Source organism: Prionailurus viverrinus, chromosome F1 (assembly GCF_022837055.1).
Source record: "Prionailurus viverrinus isolate Anna chromosome F1, UM_Priviv_1.0, whole genome shotgun sequence".
Taxonomy (NCBI): domain Eukaryota; kingdom Metazoa; phylum Chordata; class Mammalia; order Carnivora; family Felidae; genus Prionailurus; species Prionailurus viverrinus.
The window spans coordinates 56,688,312-56,709,485 of NC_062577.1; the positions used below are offsets into that span (position 1 = coordinate 56,688,312).

Genomic DNA, 21,174 nt, shown 5'->3' on the forward strand with positions numbered 1-21,174 from the left:
GAACAGAGGGCAAAGTCAGGCTTCGTGCTGGGTGTGCTTAAAATTCTCTCTCTCCCTCTTCCCCTCCTCCCCCCTCAAAAAATGAAAAAGAATCTCTGAGAAGTGAGGATTATGAAAACATTAGATATCAGAGTAGGGATCCACTTAAAGGAGGGATCAGAGGAAATACAAAGCTCTAAATATCTCTATCCATAAAAAATAAAAGCGTAACAGTCAGTTAAAACTAGAAAAAGAAAGAATAATTAAGGAAGTAATTTAAAAGCAAAGATTAATGCATTAAATATAGTTAATAATGAGATATTACAAACAACTTCACACCAAAAAGATAAGAATTTAGATAAACTCCTTTAAAAGTCCAACTCATAAGAACTTACACAAGGGAAAAAAAAAAGAAATTTAGTCACACATCAACTTTTTTTTAAGTTTATTTCTTTTGCGAGAGAGTGTATATATGTACACACATGAGAAGGGAAGGGGGAGAGAGAAAATGCCAAGCAGGCTCTGTCCACACTGTCCGCACAGAGCCAGACGCAAGCTCAGTCTCACAAACCATGAGATCATAACCCGATCAAGAGTCAAGAGGCTGAACCCACTGAACCACCCAGGCACCCCACACCTCAACTTTTAAAATGAATCTATAGTTTAAAATCCTCCCTCAAAAAAACCTAGGCCCAGAAGTCTTCGCTAATGAATCCATCCAAACATTCAAAAAGAAGTAACAAAAATCTTATTAAAAACACTTCAGAGAAATATTTCAGAGAAAAACATGAAAGGGCACTCTCTACTCATGAGGCCAGCATAGTGGTAATAACAAAACATAACAAGGATATTTTGAAAGAGAAAAACTAAAGACATATCTTCCGTTGTGCTATTGCAAAACAGATTTACATATAATGTCCCCCAAATGGGCTTGTACAGTAATGTTCCCTTGCCGCAAGAGTTCTTTTTCTGGGGAAGGTTTCTCTTAGTTCCCACAACAAGGCAAGAGTCAAACATTTTGAGAGCTACTGATTTAGGTCTCTCACTTGCCAACCATAATTAAATGAATGGAAGCCCCTTGGATTGCTGTATTTCGAAGGACACCGAGGGTCTCTCTCCGGCAAAAAAAAAAAAAAAAAAAAAAAAAAGGCACCATGATTAATAAGCGTATCGCTATGCTTAGTTGCAAGTAAAAGAAAACTTGAGCCAACTAGCTTCATCAATATGGAAAATTTATTGTTTCGGACGAACAGGCAGTGCTAGCTCCAGGTGAAACTGATCCAGCAACAACCGCACCACGTCGCCAGCCTTTTTCCGTTTAAATTCCGCCTTCCACGAGGGCCAGCTTCACCCCGATCGTGGCTCCCCTTGTGACCCCAAGATGGCTGCCGGAAGTCCCGGGACGACACGCTTCCAGCAGGTTAAACCCGTATCCTCCTTATCCCCGCGTCTCTTTCTGTAGTCCCCAGATCCACTAGCTTGAACTAGCCTAGCTCACATACCCACTGTGCGCCAATGGGATACAATAAAGAATGCTTTAACCTAGGTCACATACTACACACCTGACGCAGTGAGCTGGGTTAGCTCTCCCAGAACCACAGGTAGGGCTGATAAGGTGGAGATGTGTGGAGTGGATACTAAGGGGGCAACAACCTGTGTCTGCTCAGCTTAGCAAGGACGCCACACGCATAGCACAGGCAGTGGCGACAGCATAGCAGGCATTTGTCTTCCCTGCTCTAAATGCTTCACCTCAGACCCCAGTGTGAGGGAAAGGAGGCGAGCAAGGGCTGAGGAGAAAACGCTGCCTCCAGGGGGAATGGGGCCAAGGGGGGACATTTTGTTGGAGAGTCTGACAGCTGGTCCGTCTCCGACCTACCACGGGTAACCAGAACTAAATCACCGTGCGCCAAGGATCTCTCTCCCCTGTGACGGGAACCTGCTGAGTCCCGCTCCACCTCCAAAAGCAGGAGATAGCCGCCATTTTGTCCGAAACAACAAAGAGCAAACGCCTTGCAGGCCCGAAGCAGCCTAGCCCGCGCGGGACGAGCTGCAGTGTCTGGGTGCCCAACAGGAGGCGCCGTGGAGCACGCTGACGTTGCTCTCCAGGGGACAGCACGGGAGGAAGACACAGGGGGAGAAAACAGGGACTGAGAGAGATACAAAGAGACGCAGAAGGGGCATGCAAGCAAGGCGGAGCCAAGGCGTGGTGGGTTCTTTACACGGAAGGATACCTCCAGGGGCAAGGAAGCGATGGAGCCCTTCATGAGACCACAAGACAGACATCAGTTTCATTGCTTATTCTCCCCGGTCCGTGACCCCTGGAAGGACTCCATAGAAACCACGGAGACCTACAGGGCAGAGATTTCGGTATTTAGCACATTCTTTTCTTCCCCTAACTCGAAGGCAGAGCCGTTCTCCCAGGACAAGTTGCAAACGGGGAACCCCCCCTGCGTACCCAGGAAACGCATCCAAACAGATTGGGACATTGCTGAGCATTCTGTCTTGTGCCCCGTCATCCAGGGAGGAAATGCTCGTCTGTGACGAAGACTCAATAATGTTCTGCAGGCTCTCTTCCAATTGCCCTCCCTTCCTACCCCCTCCCCTACCTTCTCTCCATCTACTCTTCACCCTCTCCACCCTGCCCCGTGTCTGGGGAGGCTGACTTAATACAGGTGGCATCAATAGGCTTTCTGGGGGCGCCTGGGTGGCTCAGTCGGTTAAGTGTTGACTTTGGCTCCAGTCATGATCTCGTGGTTGGTGAGTTCAAGCCCCACTCAGGCTCTGTGCTGACAGCTCAGAGCCTGGAGCCTGCTTCCAATTCTGTGCCCGTCCCCTCTGCCCTTCCCCCACTCATGCTCTCTCTGTCTCTCTCAAAAATAAAAATAAACATTTAAAAAAGTAGGCTTTCTGGCTTCTGGTTGAGTCCGGTCAATGGAAACTTTTGCATGGAGTGGGAGGGAGGTGGGGACAGACAGGGTCAGTGTGCCCCTGGCCTCCTTCCCTGCGGAGTCCTGACTGATTCTTAAGAAGGAAGTCCCACGTTCAGATCACACAGCCTTTTCCACACAATTCTCTCTCTGGCTTCCAGGAACCCCTCCTCTCCTCATCTCCGCAGATCTCTGCCCACCCCCCCTCCTCCATCACTTCCTCTAAGGAGGTGGCTTTTCATGCCCTGCCTTCTGCTCTGGAAAGAGCTCGTTGATGCAACTTGCCTCAAATACCTGCCGTCCCCTCACTTTTGCTATAGAGTTTCTGACTCTACCGGCAAAGAAAACCAACTCTCAGAAAAGAACTGTGATAGCCTGGAGGCCAGGACCATGCTGCAATCAAAGTGCAAGGTCATGACAATAAGGACATGTCCCTAATCGTCACTCCAGGATATTCCAAATTGGAAAATAAAAAGAAACACCGGTGTCCATCTTTGTTGGACATAAGAAACCGCGACTGAATGTCATCTTATTTCAGTGCAGTATCTGCACAATAAACGTTCGCGTTTCAGAGCATTTTTTCAAACACGTTAGGGAAATAATCTTCCTCCCCAACAGGCATTTGAAATCATTAATAAAATCGTGTTTATTTTCTTGTTTATTTTTTTCCTTTGTTTTTTTACGTTTTAAGTCATTAAAAAAAAATTATCCCCAGCGTGGCTATACTATTAAGGATCAACTCCTCTGCAGGAGTGTCCAAGAGGAAAGAAAATGCTTGCCACCGTCCTGTGGTCAGTTTGGCTTTGACCCGAGGTCCAAGAGGGTTCAGATGACATGGTCCAACTCTATCTGCACTCCTTTCTCATTGAAATCCTGATTTCTACCCCCTCCGGAACGTGCCCGCCTCAACTCTCTAAACCAGCATCTCCAACAGGAAACAAGAGGAAAATGTGTAAAGCAAATGACTGGCAGCTCCTCGGTCCAATCTAGACTGACCACACACTTCACATGAAGTGGGAAATTGCTCAGTGTTGGAGTCAGAAGGCCTGGGTTCAAAGTACTAAAAAGTACTGTATCACTTAAATTCTCAGATATTCATATTAGTCATCTGTAAAGGGAGTATAATAACATGTTCTCATCTGCCCAGTGTCATCGTGAAATCAGGTAATTGACATGCAAGCATATAAAGATCGAATATGCCTGGGGCGCCTGGGTGACCCAGTCGGTTAAGCATCCGACTTCAGTTCAGGTCATGATCTCGCAGCTGGTGGGCTTGAGCCCTGCATGGGTTCTCTGCTGTCACTGCAGAGCTCACTTGGGATCCTCTGTCCCCTCTCCCTGGGTCCCTCCCCCGCTCGAGCTCTCTCTCTCAAAAATAAACATTTAAAAACATTCAAGATCTAATATGCCAGGCAAATTTGTTTTTCAAATAATCTCTGATGATGACTACCAGAGGAGAGGCGGGTGGGGGAATGGGGGAAGTGGGTGAAGGGGATTAAGAGTGCACTTATCACGATGAGCACTGAGGAACGTATAGAAATGACACTGGCAATGCTGTATGTTCAGTATACGGGAGTTAAAATTTTTAAAAAAGAAACATGCAGACTTCCAATCAAAGTACACAATTCTATAAAGGCTATAAAACCAGACACAAGTAGGGGCGACTGGGGGGCTCGATCGGTTAAGCGTCGGACTCTTGATTTCAGCTCGGGTCATGATCCCAGGGTCGTGAAATCAAACCCCGCGTCAGGCTCTGCACGGACAGCATGGAGCCTGCTTGGGATTCTCTCTCTCTTTCTCTCTCTCTCTCTCTCTCTCTGCCCCTCCCCTGCTTGCACTCGCTCTCTCTAACTCTCAAAATAAATAAATAAATATTTGAAAATATTTAGAACAACACAGCACAAGTAAATGAAAACACATGCTGTCGGTAGATAATAAAACTCAGTATCATTAAAAAAAATAATAATAATCCCTGGAAAAAAATAGTGGAAACTAAGCAATTTTATCCAAAGATTATTCATCCAAATATTAATTAAGGGTTTGGCAGTGATTCAGAAGATGTATACAGCATAGAGTCGACCTCTAGAGTTTGCAACATAACTAGGGAGGTAAGCTGAACACACCTGTAAAATTTTTAGGGGTGCCTGGGTGGTTCAGTCAGTTAAGCGTCCGACTTCGGCTCAGGTCATGATCTCATGGTCCTTGAGTTCAAGCCCCGAGTCGGGCTCTGTGCTGACAGCTCAGAGCCTGGATCCTGCTTCAGATTCTGTCTCCATCTCTCTCACTCTGCCCCTCCCCTGCTCGAGCACTGTCTCTGTCTCAAATATAAACAAACACTTAAAGAATTAAAAAAAAAAAAACTACTGAAGAGTGCTAGCAAGTATACTCTGCAATGCTAAGTTGTATCATTAAAAAATATTAAGTCTTGGGAGCCTGGGCGGCTCAGTTGGTTAAGCACCTGACTTTGGCTCAGGTCCTGATCTCACGGTTTGTGGGTTCGAGCCCCGCGTCGGGCTCTGTGCTGACCATCCAGAGCCTGGAGCCTGCTTCGGATCCTGTGTCTCCCTCTCTCTCACCTCTCCCCTGCTCATGCTCTGTCTCTGTCTCAAAAATAAATAAATGTTAGAAAAAAATTAATATTAAGTCTTTCATGCTTAGGGTTCAGAGAAGAAAGAGTAATGCAGATTCACTGGTATAACCAGAGAAGTCTTCATAGAGGAATTTTGAGTGTAATAATAGTAGGAGTTAACATTTATTGAGTACTTCCTATGTTCCAGGCATAATTTTATGCTCTCTTTACATATTAACTTGTCGAAGCCTCCTAACAACCACATGCGACAGTGAGTACAATGTTTCCCACTTACAGGGGAGAAAACTAAGATTCACAGAGTTTAAGCAACTTGCTCAGGGTACACAGGTAAGTGAGAGGAAGAGCTAACATTCAAACCTGGACAGCCTGACCCAGAGCCCCTGCTTAGAACATCTCTATCCTACGGCATCCACGTGAGGACACCTGCTAACACCAGTGCTCACCCGCCCTGCGTGCACCACGGAGGAATTTGCCGTATGGCCACTTCTATTTCGGCTCCTTCTTTAAAAAAAAAAAAAATGTTTATTTATTTTTGAGAGAGCATGAGCGGGGGGAGGGGCAGAGAGACAGGTGGCCAGGGGATCTGAAGCAGGCTCTGCTGTGACAACAGAGAGCCCATCGCGAGGCTCAAGCCCACGAACCCCAAGATCATGATCTGAGCTGAAGACCGGTGGTCAACCAACTGAGCCACCCAGGCGCCCCTCGGCTCCTTCTTCTTCAGAAACTAAGTTCGAATGAGAAGATCTCCTACTCCAGGTCCTCTGCTGACTTGCTGTGGCATCTTGGGAAATCCGATAGATCCATAGCTCCCTTTGCATAAGGGTGAAAGAATGACACTTTCGCAAATACGCCCCAGCGCCTTACAGGCTATTCAAATTTGTTTTTGATGTGAGAATCAAAGGGAAAGCTCCTTGAAAAATATGAAATACCTACATGGTGAAACTAACTACCATCGTCCCTTTTTTATCTATTATTTTTACTCTTCTTCTACCCAAACCCATGGCGAGAAGGTACCCATGGAACCACAATCGGGGAAGAGAAAGGGGAAGAGGGCAGAGGCATGTGGCTGGTGTCTGGACCAGCATGGCCTGCCAACCTCTGCCGGGTGAGCCCCAGTGACCACGCGTCCTGCACTAGTCACTCTGGGAACCGATCTTGTTTCTGGTTGTGTTATTTTACACAGCACTACTCAATGTCTCATTTTTAAGTTTCTCGGAATATATATTCCTGTGATATGTCCAAGCAGGACACGGGGCTCTTAAATAAAGGAAGAAACGGGAATACGGACAAACAGTACCGGGATGTATTTCTTCCTTCTTTTAAATATATGCTTTTATCCTGGCAGCGGATGGAACCCCTTAAGGGTGCACTGAGTAGAATTTTTAAAAGGCACTTCCACTGACTTAGTCAATACTCACGTCATGAGGAAGCCTGAACAAACTGAGATGAATGAGCCCAGAGGTCAGCGACAGAAATCAGTCAGACTCCGCGGCTGCCAAATTCACACGATGATAATGTCACTGTGTGAGAGGAAGCTAAGACTGGCCCTTGCACCAAGTGTGGGGGCTTTTAAGTTGTGTTTTTATTTATTTTTTATTAGAGCGTATTTATTTTGAGGGCGGGGGGGGGGGAACAGAGAGAGAGAGAGAGAGAGAGAGAGAGAGAGAGAGAGAGAATTCCAAGCAGGCTCCATGCTGACAGCAGCATGGCTCGTACTCCTGGAACCGTGAGATCATGACCTGAGCCGAAATCAAGAGTCAGATGCTTAACCGACTGAGCCACTCGGGTGCCCCCATGTCTGATGAATTAAAGGGAAATTTTACTTGTCCAAAATGAATGCGGGAATAGAACCATAGATGTGACAGAAACGTTGACGAATATTTACACATTTATTATTTCATTCCCTCATAAATCATTCAATGGTTGTCACATAACTGACTACCTGCCAAGTGCTCAAACTCTGGGCGAGGTGCTGTGGACACAAAGATAAAGGAAGCACAGTCCCTAATAAAAGCTCACGATCTACTGGCAGAAACCCGTGTATGTAGATAAATACAACGTGAGGAGTTTAGGTTTAATTATAGAGATGCGCACAAGGCACTATGGGAGCATCTAAGGGGGCACAGGGGTGGGGCAGAGGCTGGCGGATCACTTCCTGGAGAAATGACACCTCAGCTGCCCGCTCATCTACCCAGGGGAGGGGCAGGAAGATTTCCCACCCGGAGGACCTAGTCGAGCAAACAACGGAAAATGAGCTTGAGAGCGGTTTACATATTCTCCGCAGGCAACTGCAGACGACCCCTCATCCCTCTGATGTAAAAATGCAGGGCAGGAAAAAGGGAAGAAGACTGTAGAGAGGTGGGTGGGGACCACAGCCCAGCAAGCTTTCTCAGGACAGGGAGCTTATGGCTCCTCTCACTGGCTGGTGGTTCTCAGACATCAGCAAGCTTCAGATTTCCCTGATGAGTTGTTTTGTCTTGTTTTTTTAACATAGGTTTGGGGGCGCCTGGGTGGCTTGGTCGGTTGAGCGCCCGACTTCGGCTCAGGTCATGATCTCACGGTCCGTGAGTTCGAGCCCCACGTCAGGCTCTGTGCTGACAGCTCAGAGCCTGGAGCCTGTTTCGGATTCTGTGTCTCCCTCTCTCTCTAACCCTCCCCTGTTCATGCCCTATCTCTCTCTGTCTCAAAAATAAAAAAAAATAAAAAAAATAAAAAATAACATAGGTTTGCTGGACTTCACCCCCAGAGTTTCCAGTTCAGGGAGGTTTGGGCTGGGGCCCTGAGAGTTTGTGTTTCTAACAGGCCCCCCTGTGATGCTGCTGTCGCTGCTCTGAAACCACACACCCTGGACAACCAAAGGGACACACGGGATTTCAAGGTCAGCGGTAAAGTGAGCTGTGTGCTTCGAGCCTCAGGCTCCTGGCGCAGGCTGGAGGGAGGGGCACCAGTTAGGAGGCTATGGCAGAGGTTGGGGGGGGGGCGGGGCGGGCAGGCGGGGAGAAGGAGGTAGACAAACCAAACCATAACTCTGCTTGTTAGCGATTCCATCAATTATTCCCCACAGAACATCATAATGGACAAATCTGTATATCGTATTTGCAAAGTTCGGCTCCCTTATTTAATTAGGACATCGAGACTAAGCGGCATATAAAGAGAATATATTCGAGAGAAAAGTGGTAGAACTGGAGATATACACATTTCCAATCCAGAAATGAGTCCTGCTGTTGAAAACCAGAGAAGAGAGGTTACTCTTCTATCTTGGATTCCTAGTCCCTTTGGCTGAGATAGTAAGGGACGTCTCATCATCTCCTTCAGAAAGGAGAGGTCCTACCTTGAAAGAAGAATGAAAATCTAGGGCTTTGGAATTAGAAACCAAGGAGTGAAGTGAAAATGGAAGCCAGGGTGAGGGTGTCATGAAAGTGGGGTAAGTGAGCGCAGGCACAACAGTCTGGCATCCAGCTTATTAAGCCCCCCACCTGCGAAACCACTGGACATTTACTAGTTGCTTTTCCCCAAGGTGAGCTAATCAGAGTCCCTGCTGCACTCTAAAGATCCATGATAGAGCCACAGAGACTAAAAGATGCTGGAGAAAAGTCATCAGAGCAAAAGTCCTGCTATTGGGGGGGTGGCTCCCAGAATCCAGAGTCACCCTGGATTCTTTGCCTGGGTCATTCAGAACACCCTCAGTTTGTGAGTGGCCCAGCATCACTGGAGGGGTGTTTCCCCAACAACCTGTGGAGAAGAAACTGTTTGTTTGTCATTTCCAATCAAACACACACCAGTGCTTTTGTAACTTATGACAAAAATGGATTACTATAACTCTTATCAGGAGACAGGATCAGTCTTATCATGAGAAAACCATCAGACAAATCTCAACTGGGGGATGTTCTACAAAAGACCTGATCAGTACTCCTCAGAGTCTCCCAGGTCATCCAAAAAAACAAGGGACATCTGAGAAACTAACACAGCTAAGAGGAGCCAAAGGAGACACAATAATTAAATGTAACGTGCTGTCCTAGATGACATCCTGGAACAGAAAAAGAACATTAAGAAAAACTATGGAAACCTGATGAATGTATGAACTTTAATCAATAATAATGAATCAATATTGGTTCACGACTAGTAATAAATGTACCATAGTAACAGAAGATGTTAGTGTAGGATGTTAGTAACAGGGGAAACTGAGTAGGGTATATGAGAACTCTCTGAACGATCTTTATGACTTTTCTATAAACCTAAAAGTGTTCCAAAAAATAAAGTTTACATTTTAAAAAAATCATTGAGGAGCAATAAAATAGAAAAAAATTATAAACAAAATACAAGCTCAAATTTTATGATTATATTCAGCATACATAAAATTACACTTCAATAAATACAAGAACACATGATCTAGAAAAAAGAAAAGAATGGCAAAAATTGTGCACTTTATTTACTGCAAGTGTGAGTATAGGTGAATAAATAATGAGTTGCTGCTACATTCATAACTTCTTTTCATTCCTGTCATTCAGCTGTAACTAAGCAAAGAGGTATATGTATAACAGGGAGTCCCTATATTAAGTTCTTAAATGCACGCTTTGAAGGAAGATCATATTTATCAATATCAAAGTTTTTAACATGACAAATGAGCAAGCTTTGCGCTTGTTAACGTATCTAATCTAGTTCAGATTGATTACAGCGCTTCTCAATGGTGATAATGTATATCTAAATTGCTTCTGTGCTTTGTTTTAGTAACAAGGACAGCATAGAAACCAGTCTCGCAAACAAATGGAAAGATATTCCATGCTCATGAATTGGAAGAATTAATATTGTCAAAGTGTCCATATTACCCAAAATAATCTGTAGATTCAACGCAAACCCTATCAGAACACCAACAGCATTTTTTACAAAACAATTAAATGGAACCACAAGAGACTCTGAATAGCCAAAGCAGTCCTGAGAAAGAAGAAAGCTGGAGATATTACAATTCCCGATTTCAAGATATATTCCAAATCTGTAGTAACCAAAACAGCATGGTATTGGCACAAAAACCAACACATAGATCAATGGACAGAATAGAGACCCCAGAAATACACCCACATTTATACGGTTAATTAGTCTATGACAAAGGAAGAAAGAATATACAGTGGGGAAAAGTCAGTCTTTTCAATAAATGGTGTTGAGATACTGAACAGCTACATCTAAAAGAATGAAACCAGGCAACTTGCTAACACCATACAGAAAAACAAACTCAAAATGTGAGACCTAAAACCAAAAAAATCCTAGGAGAGAACACATGCAGTAATTTCGCTGACATCAGCCATAGCAACATTTTTCTAGATATGTCTCTTAAAACAAGGGAAACAAAAGCAAGCATGAACTATTGGGTTCATCAAGATAAAAAGCTTCCGCACAGCAAAGGAAACAATCAACAAAATTAAAAGACAACCTGCAGAATGGGAGAAGATATTTGCAAATGACATGTATGATAAAGGTTTAGTATCCAAAATCTATAAAGAACTTATCAAACTCAACACCCCCCACAAAAAAAAAAAAACACAAATAACCCAGGTAAGAAACGGGCAGAAGACATGAATAGACACTTTTCCAAAGAAGACATTCAGATGGCTAATAAACACATAAAGATATTCAACATCACGCATCATCAGGGAAATAGAAATCAAAACCATGATGAGATACCTCCTCACACCTGTAAGAATGGCTAAAATTAACAACACAAGAAACAACGGGTGTTGGCGAGGATGCGGAGAAAGGGGAACCCTCTTGCACTCTTGGTGGGAATGCAAACTGGTGCAGCCACTCTGGAGAACAGTATGGAGGTTCCTCAAAAAACTAAAAATAAAACTACCCTTGCACTAGTAGGTTTTTACCCAAAGGATTCAAAACTACAGATTCAAAGAGGCACATGCACCCCAATGTTTATAGCAGCTCTATCAACAATAGCCAAATTATGGAGAGAGCCCAAATGTCCATCGACTAATGAATGGCTAAAGAAGATGTGCTATATATATATACAATGGAATATTCTCAGACACCAACAAGAATGAAATCTTACCATTTGCAATGACATGTACGGAGCTAGAGTGTATTGTGCTAAGCAAAATAAGTCAATCAGAGAAAGAAAAATGCCATATGATTTACTCACATGAGGAACTTAAGAAACAAAACAGATGAATATATGGAAGGGATAGGGAGAGGAGGGAGGGAACTAAACTACAAGAGACTCTTAACCATAGAGAACGAACTGAGGGTTGATGGAGGGAGGTGAGTGGGATATGGGCTAGATGGGTGATGAGTATTAAAGAGGGCACTTGTTATGATGAGCACTGGGTGTTGTATGTAAGTGATGAATCATCAAATTCTACTCCCGAAACCAATATTGCACTGTATGTTTAACTAACTAAAATTTAAATTAAAAAATAAGTAAATAAAAATTAAAAAATAAACTATTAGGACCACATCAAAGTAAAGAGCTTTTACATAGCAAACAAAACCATCAACAAAACAAAAAGACAACCCACTGAATGAGAGAAGATATTTGCCAATGATATATCTGATAAAGGGTTAATATCCAAAATATATAAAGAACTCATACTACTCAACATCAGAAAAACAAGCAATCTGATTAAAAATTGGCAGAGGTCCTGAATAGACATTTTCCAATAGAAGACACGCAGATGGCCAACAGACACATGAAAAGATGCCCAGCATCATTCATTATTGGGGAAATGCAAACAAAACCATGATGAGACACCACTTCACTCTTGTTAGAATGGCTAAAATCAAGAAGACAAGAAACAACAAGTGTTGGAAGGATATGGAGAAAAAGGAACCTTTATGCACTGTTGGTGGGAATGCAATTTGATACAACCACTGTGAAATAGTATGGCCGTTCCTCAAAAATTAAAAATAGAAATACCTTATGATCCAATAGTTCCATTATTGAGTTTTCACCCAGGGAAAACAAAAACACTAACTCAAAAAGGTATATGCACCCTTATATTTATTGCACCATCATTTACAATAGCCAAGACATGGAAGCAACCTTTTGGCTTTCAACAGGCAAATGGATAAGGAAAATGTATATTTGTACAATGGAATATTAGACATCCATAAAAAAGGATGAGATCGTGCCATTTGAGACAACTTGTATGGACCTAGAGGGTATTATGCTAAGTGAAATAAGTCAGACTGAGAAAGACGAATGCCATATGATTCCGTTCATAAATGGAATCTTTAAAAAAATGAATAAACACACAAAGAGCAGAATAAGAACTAGAAATACAGAGGATAAACTGATAACTGCCAGAGGAAAGGGGGGTGAAGGGGTGGGGGAAAGGGTTAAGAGGAAAGGGAGATGGCCTCCAGATATGGAATGAATAAGTCATGGGAATAAAAAGCAGAGCATAAGGAATACAGCCAATATTATAATAGCGATGTAGCAGGACAGATAGTAGCTATACTTGTGGTAAACACAGCATGATGTACAAAGTTGTCAAATTACAAAGTTGTGTATCTAAAGCTAAGGTAACATTGTATGTCAACTATATTCAAGTAAAAACAAAATAAAATCAAATCTATTCAATCACTCTTAAAAAAATTTTAAAAAAAAGATGGGACCCATCAGACTTTATATCTTGCAGAAACATTGAGTTTTTATAGCTCAAGCATTCTCAACTTTTCTTTTCTACAATCACTGGACCTCAATATTCAATGAAAGTCCTATTTTATAATTCATTTTCCATATTATCACATAGTTTGTAAAGAGAATAATCTAAAGTTTATGCATTACACTTCACTTAATTTACAATTTTTGTTATATCACTTGGTGCATTGTTTCTTTTGGCTGATATTTTTTTTCATAGCAAGACTTTCTTAGTAAAGAAAGTGGTGCGTTGATTTCCATCTGCCCAACCTCTTTGATCTGGGCAAATACTCCAGAAAGTTTCCTTTTCACCGCAACTGTGACATCAGAGCATATTTCTATACTGAAGGAACTCCCAAACACACCTGATAATATTGTAACCCTTCATAGTTTTATACAGCCCAATTATAGTTGCTGACAATGAAGGTGAAAAACATGAATTTTCAAATTACCATCATGTTCTGATTGTGCATATGTAAAGAGAATTGCAAGGTTAACAATATCTGTTGCAAGTTGCAATAAAAGATACATTGCTAGTACACCTCCGTGTACCAAAAATGGTTAATACACCATGACCAGTTGGAAATCAAGATTGGTTTAACATTCTAAAAGCACAGTATAAATAAACTAAGGAAAAGCATATTATTATCTCAATAGATGAATAAAAAGCATTTTATAAATTCCAGCACTAATTCCTGATAAATACTCCCAGCAAACTAAGAACAGGTGGAAAATGCCAGAACTTGATTAACAGGCAGCTATCAAAACCCGACAGCTAGGGTCATGCTTACTGATGAAACACTGGATGTTTTCTTCCTGTTGGGGGCTGAATTTCATCCCTCAACATTCTTATGTTAAAGTCCTAACCCCTGGTACCTCAGAATATGGCTCTATTTGAAGACAGAACCTTTAAGAGGTAATCAAGGTAAAATGAAATCATGTGAGTGGGCCTTAATCCAATATGACTGCTGTTCTTATGAAAGAAAGAAAGAAAGAAAGAAAGAAAGAAAGAAAGAAAGAAAGAAAGAAAGAAAGAAAGAAAAGAAGAAAAGAGAAGAGAAGAGAAAAAAGAAAAGAAAAGAGAAAGGAAAAGAAAAGAAAAGAAAAGAAAAGAAAAGAAAAGAAAAGAAAAGAAAAGAAAAGAAAAGGAGGCTTCAGAAGAAACCATACCTGCCAATACCTTGATCTCAGATTTCTAACCTTCAGAAACACATCTCTGTTGTTATAACCACCCTAGCAAACTAATACACTGCTTACCATCAGGAAAAAGGCCAGTGTGCCTTCTCTCATTCCTTCCCTTCGACATTGTCCTAGAGGGTAGAGCCAGTTAAAGAAAAAGAAAAAAAAAGTTCAGCATGGGAAGGAAAACAAGAAAACTATCAATCTGTAGATGACAAGATCGTCTACATAGAATAGTCTGTGAAATTTACAAAAAAAAAAGAAATCAGAATTATTTTTAGCGAGGTTGTCATTTACAAAATTGACATACGGAATTCTGCTCTATCTCTAGACACTAGCAACAAAAAAAGGCTGAAACTGAAATTTCAAAGCACTGGGCAGCCTGTAAGCCCCATTCACTTTAGCAACCAGCCAAGCTAAGAGAAAGGGCAACTCTGGCCTCACTTCTCACTCTTTATAGACAACTCCATTTGTCATCAGACCTGGTCTTTGTATTACTTGAGGGGTTATAATAGTGGGTCCCTGGGAGGGAAGACACACGGCTTGGGATTTCCTGTGGGAATTTTTTCTTCTATTACCTTTAAAAAATCTCACAATTAAAGAAACGGGGTAGTTCACCTAAATCCTTCGGTTATCATAAAAACCCCTATGTTGGCCTTGCACAGACTCTAAGGCATCTTCACATCTACCATCACACTTAATTTCACAACAGCCCTATGGGAGAGGCTGTACAGAAGTCATTGTAGCCGCTGAACAGATGGGGAACATGAGAGTTCTGTTGACCCACAAAACTGGAGAATCCAAGGGATGTGTCTGACTAAGAGCACAGCCGAATCCAAGGTTTCAAATTGCATCACTTGGGTGTCCAATATCCATCTCAGAGAAGTTAAATGCTTTGCCCAAGGTCACGCAGTTCATAACTAGAAAGACCAAGACCTGAACAGTGGTCTCCAAACTCCAAATCTAATGCTTTCTCATAGTTTCTTGTGTTGAAAAAAGAAAGAGGCCAGAAGTCCTCTGCTCAGGACTAATTATCCCCTGATCTTTATTCCCAAACTCCTTTCATGGTTCATGCCACATTGCATTATAGCTATTTGTTAATGTATCTGTCTTCTGTGCTCACGAAGGCAGACACTGTCTCATTCACCACTCGATAGATGTCTTTTAAATTAAATTATCATCAAAAAATTACTTACTGTTTGTCTTAAAACATACTCTAACTCTCTCTCACACACACACCCACCCACGTGCGCGCGCGCGCGCGCGCACACACACACACACACACACACACACACACACAGAAAAAATTTGGTGGAGCTTAGAAGAGAAGGCCACAGAATTGGCTTTTGCTAATTGTGGGTTATAGCCTAAGCCAGACAATAAGAGACGGACATGATGGGCACAGTGAAATTTCACAGGATAGACATGAAAAAGACGTGACCAATGAATTAACAAGAGGGTGAGTGAATCAGGATTTTGGCTGCCCGTCATTGAGGAAGAAAGCCCAGAACAACAACAACAAAAAATTATACTAGCTCATAGACCTGAAATAACCAAGAGATATATCTGACTAAAGACAAGGCTGAATCCAGAGTTTCAAATTATATCCTTTGAATGTCCAATGACTATCCCAAGCCTGAAAGGTCAAAATCTGAGCTCCTAATCTCCCTCCAAAATCTGCTAATCCCGTATCTTCTACATCTCAGTAAATGGTACCCTTCAGTGGTTCCACCATTCAGTCATTCAGGCAAAAATCCCTAGAGTCATTCTTGACTCTTCTCCTTCTCTGACCCCCACATTCAATTATTTATGCTGCTGTGGCCCCGCCATGAAAACCCATCCTGAGGGCAGCCTTTTTTCTACCTGTCCTAAACCAAATCATCATCATCCCTCATCTAAAGAATTATAACAGCCCTTGCCTTCCTAGGGCCAATTTTCAACACCGCGAGTGATCATATACGATCATATATGACAAGTGAATCATATCATGTCACTCCTCTTCTCAAAACCCTTCAGGGCCTTCTTATCTCTCTCCACAGAAAAGCTAAAACCTTCACAATGCCCTACAAGCCCCTACACCATCTGCTCCCCTTACCCCTCTGACCTCACCTCCACTGTCCCCTCACTTAATCTGCTCCAGCCACACTGGCCTCCCTGCCCTTCTTCAAACACACAGGACATGCACTCACCTCAAGGCCTTTCCATTTACTCCTCCCTTTGCCCAGATGCACTTCCTCCAAATACCCTCATACCCTCCAGATCTGTACACAGACGTCATTTTCTCAGAGGGGTCTTTCCAAGATACTCTTGCAAAATTGCAACAATTCCAATCACCACCACCCAATGTTCCCTACTGTCCTTCCTCATTGTTTATCTCCACAGCACTTATCAAAATGCTATACAATTTGCTAAAGTGTATTGTTTAACACCTGCCTCTCCCTACTAGAATGGAAATGCTTTTCTCCACTGGAGGACACCAGTGTGTTCCATGCAGAAATGGTGGACTCTTGTCTCTTCCCCCTTCATCTGCATTGAGCTCTGTTATCTGAACCCCAGTTCTCATAAGGTTCCCCCTCAAAAAAGACCCTTTTAGCTTTTCCCAGTGTTCTCTTTACCACTTAGGATCAGACCTTGTCCTGGAGCCAGACTGCAGAACACGATATGATAGTGTCCCCTGTTGGGAAGGCTGAAGACACCCTCTTGCTGTGGGCCAACAGGTGCCCACAGCCAAATTTTTTTCCTCTTCCTTCAGTCAAAATGCAGAAATTCTCAGGCATATCATCTCAGCCAAATAGGCCCAAAAGATACCAGAGTGTGGGTGGAGGGGCAGAAGGAGATGTCAGCCTCCTGGCCTAGCATCAGCTTGGGCTCAGTTGGGACTGGACAACCCAACTGTGAAAAAGACGGCTGGTTGGCCAGTGATATCCATTCTGCTTCCTTTAACAACAGAACTCCTGAGTTTTAGCCACCGTCAGTGGGGTTATGTGGACAAACTCTGACCCACGGCATGTGAGCGGAAGTGATGTGTCACACCTACAGGTCGTGTCCCAAAAAAGAAATGTGCATGTGCTCTTCCTGACTCTGTTTTTCTCCCCTCTGGTTAAGGGAAATGACAAGAATTCATCATCTGCTTTGGACTCAGAGCTGGAAGTTCTACACAGAGGACCCCTTTGCTTCCCTACAAGTCCTAGACCACTTCCCTCTGAGCTGTCATAGGTGGAAGAGATAAAGTTCTACCACACTTGAACCACTGTACTTCGGGTTTTCTTTGTTACGGCAGCCTGGCTGATACATTCACTAATACAATGATCCCACCTACAATGTCTTTCTTGCCATAGAGTATTTCTGGATCAAAGGAAGACAATAGAGACTTATGAGAAGAGAATAGAGGGAAAATTAAAGACTCGACATTCCAGATCCAGTTCTGCACAGAATGCTGGGGCTTCTGATAGCCTAAAACGTAGAGCTGCTATTTGTATGGGTATAAAGGAATGTCAAGACAAATTGCTTATAGGCTATCACTAGCTAGTTTTTTTTAAAGATTTATATACAGTTGACCCTTGAACAACATGGGTCTGAACTGCCTGGGTCCACTTATATGGGGGCGTTTTACCCTACAGTACTTACTGTCAGTGCATTTTCTCTTTTTTATGATTTTCCCCCCAATTTGTTTTATTCCCACAAGACAGACAGGGGTGGGGGCAGCCTGCCACCATCTGGACAGAGGACCCTCCTCAGGCAGGAGGTGCAGCCTGGGCTCTCTGGTGGCCCCATCAGTGAGCTGGTTTTCAGGCAGGCTGTCATGAGCGCCAGCTGGAAGGCTCCAAGGGCCGGAAGCAGTGGATTCGGGGGCTGGGTGGGGAGCACATTTGTGGAGCTACAGGTGGCTGGGCGAGTCCTTCTCTATTCCCAGGAGCTCCTCCGTGGGACTGTGCCACTTCACCAAATAGCCGTTCTTGTCAAACAGAACTTGGTGAAGTTCCATTTAACGGCAGTTCTCAGGATGCCCCATCCCTTGGGCTGGACCTGTTCGTTCCCTTTCACGGTGAGGGGAGTCGTCCCCACTCTCACAGATCTTGCAGCTCTTACCGAATTTGATAGCCAGCCTCAACTCTTTTGATTTCCGCATCACTCCCTGGCTGCGGCCTCCTGAACCGGTCGCGAGGGAAGGCCAGGCTCTGTAAACTACTAAGCATACTGCACATGCAGGTCGACGACTTGAATATCGCTCATGTCTGTTTTGCCTCGTTGCGAAGCCACTTTGGTGAGGATGCAGATGAAGCCCCAAACGTTATCCCAGGTACGTGTCCAGGTCAACCAGGCACCCTTCCATGTCCTTGACTGACAACTCGTGCATGCGGTGAGCAAGCGCCAGTCATGGCTCAGGGGGACACCGTGTTTGCTAAGCCGGTGCCCCAGGGCCCTGCACAGCAGCCCTGACTCCCTTCCTTATAATTTTTCTTAATAACCTTTTTTCTCTAGCTCGCTTTATTCTAAGAATACAGTATACAGTATATAAAATACACAACATGTGTGTTCACGCACTATGTTATCAGTGAGACTACCGGTCAACAGTAGGTTATTAAATTTTTGCCAAGTTAAAATTTATATGTGGAATTTCGACTGCACAGGGAGTCAGCGTCCCTACCCTCTGTGTTGTTCAAGGGCTAACTGCGTATGCAAGGTTTACAAGCATAGAATATTTTGGGGGAAATACCAATGAAATTAAGAGCGGCTGCCTCTGGAGATAGGAACTGACAAGGCAGGTGGAGGGCCGGAGGATGAAGACTTGAATCTGGTGCCTTTCGAAGGTTACCATTTGCCACTATTCAAAAAGAATCATATTTAAACCTTAAAAAAAAAAAAAAAGGTGAACCAATCCAAAATAATGTGCTAGAGATGGCTAGAATTTCAGATATTAACCTCAAAGGAATGAATTTCACCATCTTTGGGTGACACAGCCCACAGTCGGACACCGAAGGGGAAAAAATGCAGTATCTGTTAAAGCTATTGTTATCGACAGATGTGAAAGAGAAGTTGCTTTTGGAGGTACACACCCATAGCTTTCAAATAAGGTGCGAGAAGAAGCAGAGTCTTCCCCAGTGTATTCCGTGTCTGTGGCAGGAGAGGCAGGAATTGGCAGGAGTCTAGCATCCCTGAAACTCCTACCCTCACCCCAGCCCCACCCCCCGCGCACGCACACCATCATTTTGTAAAGGTCGTCCCACAATGAAGGGGTTGTCAAGTCAGGGTGGAACGAGCCCAGCCGTCGTGGCCCTCATTACTCTGATCCTTGCTGTCTTCCCCCCTCATCAGCCCCGACGTCAATATTTCATGTGGGAGCTAAAATTAAGTCATCACCCTTCCTGTGAGCAACACTACTCCTGAAATAAAAATTTTACAACATTAGTTTGGAGGAGGATCACTTAGCATTTGAAAACACTTCCCCTGTGACCTTGAGCTTTTATCGCTTGGGAGCCAAAATGAGAATCTCTGAGGCAAGATTTATGAATAAATAATTAACCACGAAAATAAAATCAGCAGTGAAAAAGACGTGGGTCCTTTCCACTTACGACGGAAGTTCCTCTTGTGGATGTCACACTCTGTTTTGTGCACACAGCATTTTTAAGGGACAAAAAAAAAAAATTCCATTCCAAGATGTGTGGGTCTGATCTAACCACAGGAACCATAAAACCATGAGGGCGCGTTCTTCCATGTGTTTTCCCGAACGCTCAGAACGTGCCCAGGTCACCCAGACACGGAGCAGCAAGGACAACACTCAGTGTTCGCCATTCTGGGAGCCTTCTCCTCCTCGGGGTTGGCTCCTGTCCACCCCGCTCCACCCTTCTCAAACGAGAGAGCACAGGGTACTTTCCCAAGGGTCTGCCAACCAGCCCGCAGTCCTCCCCGAAGATGGGGTGAGGAGGGAGCGCAGCGGGGTGGAGGTCTTTGGAGAAGCCCTGAGGGTCTACAACGCCACCTTGGAGCGAGGCTCTGTAAGAGCAGCTCACCCAGTGAGACACAGTGATGACACCGGGGACCGTTCAACCCACGTTCCGGGCAACTTGGAAAAACCATCACCAGGGAAGAGAGCTCCCTCTGTCCTCTAAATGAAAACTCTGTGTTAAGAGAGAGCCAGCCCGTCGCCTTTGGCTCTGATCTTGCCAACAGCTCTTTGAAGATCTACCTGCAAGTGACTCTCCCTCTCCCCTGACGGGCTCACCTCCTAACGAGCCGCCCATCCTCATCCTTTCGCAAGCAACCAAAATGTTCCCAGTGTAATGAGAGGAGCCCAAATCGAAGAGTCCCTGCTGTTCCAGGTGAAAGAACAGGGGCACGAGACCTGCTGCAGGGTGGCACGGAGTCGAGGGACCTCGGGAGCGCTTCCCGGGGCTCCCAGTCCTCGAGGACACATAAAATAAAGCGGAAAACCTGCTCCTTGTGTGTTTTTTATTTCCTGCCCGTTTTCTTTAACCTGCTGTAATCTGCCTCCCTGCTGATGCATTTTGTCAGGTATCCTCTGAAGAAAGGGAACGGACCAAATGATCCCGAAAGCCAACCAGCTGCCAAGGATCAGAAGAAGGCCCTTCCCAGCTTCCTGCCTGTGCATCAGGCAAGTTCTCCATCCCGGGTTGGGGGTGGGGTTGGGGGGCGGGTGGAGAGCTGGGTTCACACGGAGCAGCCTAGGTCTGGGAAGTTCAACACGGAAGCCTCCAGGCTGGCGGGGAGCCCCGTTCCTGGGGTTGAAACAGCAGAAGCACTCTTCCCATCAGAGGAATGAAAACCGAGGTTAATGCTCTTCTGTCCCCCAAACTCCCCCTCAGAGGTGAGGTTCATTTGGAGAAGAATTCCTCCAA

General features: G+C 44.1%; 1 long non-coding RNA gene across 1 annotated transcript; it reads left to right on the forward strand.

Annotated features, from left to right (window-relative positions):
- Window positions 1-1,343: 1,343 nt before the first annotated feature.
- On the forward strand, window positions 1,344-20,924 carry LOC125155731 (uncharacterized). Its single transcript, XR_007148330.1, has 3 exons — window positions 1,344-1,399; window positions 8,299-8,374; window positions 20,831-20,924. It is a non-coding gene; the product is annotated as an uncharacterized LOC125155731 (long non-coding RNA).
- Window positions 20,925-21,174: the final 250 nt, after the last annotated feature.